The sequence below is a fragment of the Monodon monoceros genome, unplaced genomic scaffold (genome assembly GCF_005190385.1).
Source record: "Monodon monoceros isolate NGI ecotype Baffin Bay Population unplaced genomic scaffold, NGI_Narwhal_1 Super_Scaffold_8, whole genome shotgun sequence".
Taxonomy (NCBI): domain Eukaryota; kingdom Metazoa; phylum Chordata; class Mammalia; order Artiodactyla; family Monodontidae; genus Monodon; species Monodon monoceros.
In genome coordinates, this window is record NW_021703785.1 from 58,385,726 (window position 1) to 58,392,756 (window position 7,031).

Consider the following 7,031-nt stretch of genomic DNA (forward strand, 5'->3'; position numbering starts at 1 on the left):
ATATATATATATATATATATATATATATATATATATATATACCACATCTTTATCCATTCATCTGTCGATAGACACTTAGGTTGCTTCCATGTCTTGGCTATTGTAAATAATGCTGCTATGAACATTGGAGGTGCATGTATCTTTTCGAATTATGTTTTTTCTCCAGATATATGCCCAGGAGTGGGATTGCAGGATCATATGGTAGCTCTATTTTTAGTGTTTTAAGGAACCTCCATACTGTTCTCTATTGATAATTCACAATTCTTTTCTGGATTGTTTTTGTCTCTTGACTTTCCTTGTGATGGCTTCTGCTATTGGGTTTATTTATTTGTATATTCATTCATTTATTGATTCTCTCTCTCCACAAACAACTTTCCTTCAAGCTATGTGTTTTTATTCTGTATTTTGCATGATCTATTCCAATTTTTTTTTTTATCAGAAGGGAAAAGAGAAAAGGAGGGTGAACAGCTATCCATATGACTCAGATCTTAGGAGAATCAGGAAATTGATAGAAAACAGTAAACATTTTCAATTCAGCACTTAAACTGAGTGTGGTTTTTTTAAATTTTTGTGTCTATTATAACAATAGTAACTTTCATCAGTGCCTAATAAGATACATTTTGGTTCTGAAAACAAATATTTATTTGTCTCAGAAAGTACAACTGTCTGAACATCCCGGAACCATGCCTGTCATCTGGCCCCTGCTTTTCTTTCTCAAAGCACATTCTGCTTGTATGTGTGCATGTGTGCATATGTTTTGTTTTCAAAAATGTCACTCCTGTCCTCATTTGCCTTTTGCAAAAGCCATTAAAGAGCAAATTTCATTGGTTATCCATGTATTTTATAACTATATCAGGCATTGAAGACTTTATCATATTTCCAAAGAAGAGACAGGTATTTGAAGCAAATACTTCAAGACAAATGAGACTTCTATTGAAATCATTGAATTAACTCAACTATTCAAATCAAAACATTAAAATTAAAGTGTGGTTAACCACCTGACATTTCAGCAATATTGTTACATATGCTGTAGTAAGGACATAAAACTGAAATTTAAGAGGGAATAGATCCTAGTATTAGCCTACAGAGGTGCCTATTTTATTAAGGCTCTGTTTTCTGCTCATCCTGTAGTTCAATTTGCATACACTTTGGGCTCATGTAGCCATCATCTTCTCTTTCATTTTAAACCTGTGGTTAATTTTCAAGTAAGGGGGCCAGAGGGGTGAGGCCCCAGAAGGACTGGGGGTTGTCAGGAAGGGGCCCCTGCAGAAGGCAGCCCTCTGTTTATTCAGAGCGCAGGTGCAGGGAGGGTGGCGTGCCCCTGGGGCTTCCCCCAATCAATCACCCCCACCTGGGCCACTGGGCATCCCCTCAGGGCTGCTGTGCACAAAATGTAGCCTTTCTCAGTGACATCCCAAACAGGCAGAGGGGTCAGAGTTCATGGAGAACAGGACTTTTACTACTTGGCTGTTTTTAAGATTTTGTCCAAAAGTTAAATTGGGGATAGGGTCCCAAGTGGTAAAAATCTAAATAGTGTCTCTTTCCTTTCCACTTTCCCTTCTCCCTGGAGCTGTTCCAAGGGTACCTTCGACTTCCTGCCTTGAGCCTCCCCACTCCATTTGAGGAGATCACTGTTGTTTTTTTCCTCCTGTGAAACTCCCACTTAGCTTCCAGCCTTTGGGAGAAGTGCCTAATATTTTCAGCAGTGCTGTCTTTGCAAGCTTCAGAAATAGAATGTTCCTCTAGGAATAAAGAGGTGAGATCATAGCCTATTCTGAAGCTGGCAGCCTCTACCCAGATAGATGTCAGAGGAGGAAAAGGTGAAGAACTATGCAATATACTTCAGGGAACAAAGGAAGCTCTGAAAAATTATTAATTATATGCTTCCTCAGGGTAAAACACTGTATTAAGGATGGGGCAGAGAAAGAAGTAGAGATGCAGTTTCTACACTTCGGCTTACAATCTAGTTGGAGAGATAAAATAATGGCACATTAAAACAGGAAACAATGAATCAGGTAGCTCATGGTTTAACTCCTAGCACTGCTAGTGAATAGCTGTGTGACCTTGGCAGATTGCTAAACCTCTCTGAGCTTCTATTTCCTCATCAGTAAACGAGATGATCATAGCATCTACTTCACAGGATCGCCCTGAGGATTAAATGGGATAATGTATTTAAAGCACATCACTTGGCCTTTAGCAAGCTTCAATGGATGTGAATGTTCATTGGTTCAAACTAAGTATATGCCAAAAGAGTAAGGCAGACAATGGGATCTCCAGGAATTCAGAAACAAGCAACACCCACCACGGATAACGATGATCAGAGAGAAGTCTTCATGAGGGAAGAAGGATTTGGCCTGGGCCTTGAAATAAGTGAAAAACTTATATATGTGGAGGGAAGTGGATTGAAAATTTTAGCTTGGTGGGTGCAAGTAGGTGCTGTTAGAGCTCTGGGGTGGGGGTGCTCTCCATTTTATGTGAACAAGAGGAGCTCCACCATTACCATTTTATATACTGGGGAGGTGGGTCTTCCAAATAAGACTTTGTTTGAAGTAAGGATTCTGTTTGTTAAAAACAAATTGACAATAACTAATGAGAACCTACTGTATAGCACAAGGAACTCTACTCAATGCTCTGTGGTGACCTAAATGGGAAGGAAATCTAAGAAAGAGGGTATATATGTATACGTAAAACTGATTCATTCTGCCATACAGCAGAAACTAACACTACATTGTAAAGCAACTATACTCCAATAAAAATTTTAAAGAAATTGAAAACCAATGACTCAATGAAAAGCAGTTGGTTAATGAGACAAAACAGTGTCTGAAAAGATCATTTATATTCTCTAATGTTTGTTTGAGGGGTCATTCAGTAAACACCTGCCTGTGCTGGGCAAGGAGAAGACACAAAGATAACTGATATACTAGTGGGTCCTGCTCCCAGTTTCTGCTTACAAGGCAGACAGTGCTGGACAGGCAGACAGCCTGCATGAATTAAGTGAGAGCACCATAAGCAAAGGGCTACTGGAGCCATCAAACTTGCCTGGAATACGATGGAAGGGTCCAGACTGAAGGGTCTGGAAAGGATTCATCATTGGGGTAACAGGTGAGCTATGTGGCTGGGCCATGCATGCTGCCTCTGTATGTAGGATACAGAGGGGTGCCTTTCCCCCTCCAAAGATATACTTGGGGATGCTCCCCTCTGTAGAAGGGATAAGGTAGGCAGTGTGGGAGAACAAAGGGAAAAGTTGAACTCAAGCAATGGGACCCCAAGTGTGAGCAGGGGAGCCAGTTATGCCTTTGCTCAGGACCTGTACCTGCAAACTTGGAAGTGCATTTGGACCCCGACTGAATGTGGGGTAGGAAGGCAGGGCAGGGCTCTTTGGGAAGACTAGAGTTAGTGATTGTTTTCTAGAACTGCTCTGACTTAGCCTTTCTGCATCTGCCTTCCCCTTTCTGCTTCTGCCTTCCCCTTTCTGCTTTAAAAACCACTTCTTAAATACTTGTGCTAGAAGGAATAGTCCTCTGTGGGTAGAAACCTGAGTGCAGGATGAGAGGGGTCTACTGATCAGATGAGGGGACTCAACAATGTGAATGAAATTAGGCGCACCTAGCTCCTTTTAGGGACTTCATTTTCATATAGCTGCAGAAGGGCATGTCTAGTACATCTTTGGATGCCTTGTGGAGAATGGATGCATAATAAACTTTTGTACCATGGAATAAAATGAAGCCAAATGGGGCATAGCTTCATAATTAAATTTACAGATGAAACATGATAGAGATAGGATCTCAGAACACCAGTGACAATTGAGAAACTGCCCCAAAGGGATGGAGGGGAAAGGGACTAGCTGCATGGGCAGGAAATAACAACTGGAGGTTTGACCTTGAACAATGGAAGGGTAATTCACCTAGGGTGACATAATTGAAAACACAGATATTCAGCCTAGAAAAGGCACATTGAAATCTAAAACGTTGATAAGGGCTTGGGGAAGTTAAGTAGCAAATTGGTTTGCAGATTAAATCAGGACAAGGCTGCAAAAGCTGAACTCCAATGAGGGGTCTGCCAGACTTGTAGCCCTGCTTGGCTCTACTGTGGACACTGTGGGCTGGTACAGGCAATAGAAAGGCTGGGAAATCATAAAATAGGAACACGGGGCTCCCAAGATCAGTGTCATAAATACACATAGAAAGGTGGGCGAGAGATGATATCTGGGAGGCCACTGGTTGGTGAAGATCTGAATGTGACAGAGATTATGTCTCTTTGGCTTGAATAAAGTAGGAACAGCACTTTGTCCTATTTGAAATATGTGTTGGGAAGAGGTGGGGTTGGCAGGCTTCAGAGAGGAGGCTGGGGGGCTGAAATATGTGAAGAAGAAATTGATCAGGAAAGGCTCTCCTTAGCATTGAGCACAGAATGTGGCACATGGTAGCCCACAGTCAGAGTTATTAGATGAATTCAAGTTAGCTGTAACCAGCCCCCTGCCCAGGTAAATAATACTGAGGGCTCTCCAGTGGAGGTGTGGATCCACTAGTCATCTTGGGGTTCTCCAGGTGGCCCCAAGCTGGCATATTATATATATATATATATTTAAGAGTTTCACAGTGTCCAAGTCTATTGCTTTGGGCATGAGTTAACTTTTTAGAGTTTTATGTCTTTTCATTAACTCTCATAATAGTAGCCTCATTTTAAAAATCTTTTTCTTTTTGTAGTAAGCAAGAGTATGGAGATTAGTGTCTTTGGGCCCATTTAAATAGTGTCTTTGGATCCACATGTCAAAACAATCTGAGAACCAACAATTGAGAAAGTGTCAGTGATCCAGTTTAGAGACTAATTTAGTATTTGTTATCTTCCCAGTTATGCAGGCACGAAAGGACTGTTAGATTTCTGTCCCCTCCTTTTGCCACTCATGTTGGTGATTCAGTCCAAGGGATTCTATCTCCTTAAATGCCTTTGCAGCCATCCCCTTCTCTCCATCCCACAGCACTGACTCTTTCACCTGAGGAGATGCCGTGGCTTCATCCCTGCTCTCCTCATCTCCTGTTGCACCATCCCCCACTATCTGAAGCCAGGCTTTGACTGGGTTACTCCCCTTCTCAAAAATCTTGAGTGACCTCTCGTTGCTTTTTTTAAGGTATTCTCAAATCCTGGCCTGTTATTCAAGGCTCCCATCACTTGCCTCTCTTACCTCTGCAGCTTCCTTATCACTCCACTTCCGGTACCTGAGATAATGCTTCCCTCCCCAGGTCCTAGGCTTTCCCCAGGGACAACATCTTTTTCCAGGCTTCCTTCCCCCTAGCAGATCTTCCCTGTCTCACCTCTTCCCTCCCTCTCCCATATCCTCAGGTCAAAACCTACTAATCTTTCAAGGAACAGTTTAGACACACAAGTCTTCCTAGTTCCTCCTGCATGAGACTCTCTCTCCCTCCTTTTGGCCCCCATGACACTTGCACTTTATTTGACCATCTCATGGGAGATAGATGGACCAGAGTTGCTGTGTTGTTGTGTTAAGAGCACTTGCTTTAGAGTTCAAAACCATGTAACGTCAATGAGTTTAAGCTTCCCTATCTATGAAATGTGTGTGACATGCTTAGCAAGGTGGCTGCAATGATCAGCAAGAACGCATGGCACAAGGTGAGAGATCAGTAAATGACAGCTATTATTACTACATACTAACTAACCTAAAAGTGAAATATGTTAGGTTGTTACATTTATGCATGTTCATGTCTCATCTTAAGCCTTATTCTGGGCGTTCCCTTGAGGCAGAGTTCTTGACTAACTCATCTTTGTACCTTCTGCAGCACCTAGCACGTCACTTCCCATCAACCAGGTCCTCAAAGCGTGATTGTTGATAGCCTCGATGACCGAATAAACAGAAATGTAATCAATGGCACTACATGGAATGCTCTCTTGGGGCACTCATCTTGTTGTTTGACTCAGTCTGACCTTTGCAGTTAAACTAAAGTGACTGCAAATTGCAAGCGTTTACAGGCGTGCTGGTGGAAGCACAAGCACGCTGATGAGCAGGTTGTAACCTGGGGGATTGCCTGCTTGGGTTATACAGTAAACTAATTGACTTCCATGCCTTATTTCCTCCCTTTATTTGACTAATCCGAATCCACCCAGCAGCCAACACATGGAACAGAGCCCTAGAAATGCAGGCAGGTTTCCTTCTTCGGGTCCTCTGGGAGCTTCACTACCACAACCATTATTAACTGGCTGGAAACAATTTAGCATCTGGCTCCAAAGAGGTAGAAGTGTATAGAATATGGAAAGGGCTGAAAGTACATCCCATGCTGTCGTTTAAACAATATTCTGGCTCTAAAAGGACCAAATCTAAACTGTTTTTCTAAGAAAATGTGACTGTAGTCATTTTTCTTGAAAGAGCCCAACGTTTCTAGTCTTTTGATAACAGAGACTGGGTCTAAAGGGGAGAGGTCATTGCATAGAACAAGGTCTGTCCAGAAGAATTTTCAGGGAGGCTTTCATTCTGAACCGTATTTTCCCACCTCCTCCCGTTATCATGTACCCTCATGCCCTTCTGGTACCACCCTCGGAACTTAGTTCTTGTTTTCTCCCCTGGGCCATGCATGCCCTTCTCCTGGGGCTGGATCCTGTAGTCAGACCCTTTCTACTTCTCTCTCTCACTTTCACCCTCATTTGCTCCCAAAGTAGTCCTAAGTGCTCACCTGTTACCCATTTTGTGAATACATGTGCTTTAAAATTTTTTGTGTGTGTATGCAGGCTTTTTGTGTGAAACAAGCTTTCAAATCCTTTGGGTATATACTTAGGAGCACAATTCATGGGTTATATGGTAAGACTGTGTTCAGCTTTGTACGAAACCGCCAAACTGCCTACCGAAGTAGTTGCACCATTTTGCATTCCCACCAATAACGAACGAAAGTTTCTGTGGCTCTGCATCCTCACCAACAATTGGTATGGTCAGTTTTTTGGATTTTAGCCATTCTGATATGTGTGGAGTGGTATCTTGTTGTTGTTTTAATTTACAATTCCCTAAAGACAAATGATGTTGCCCC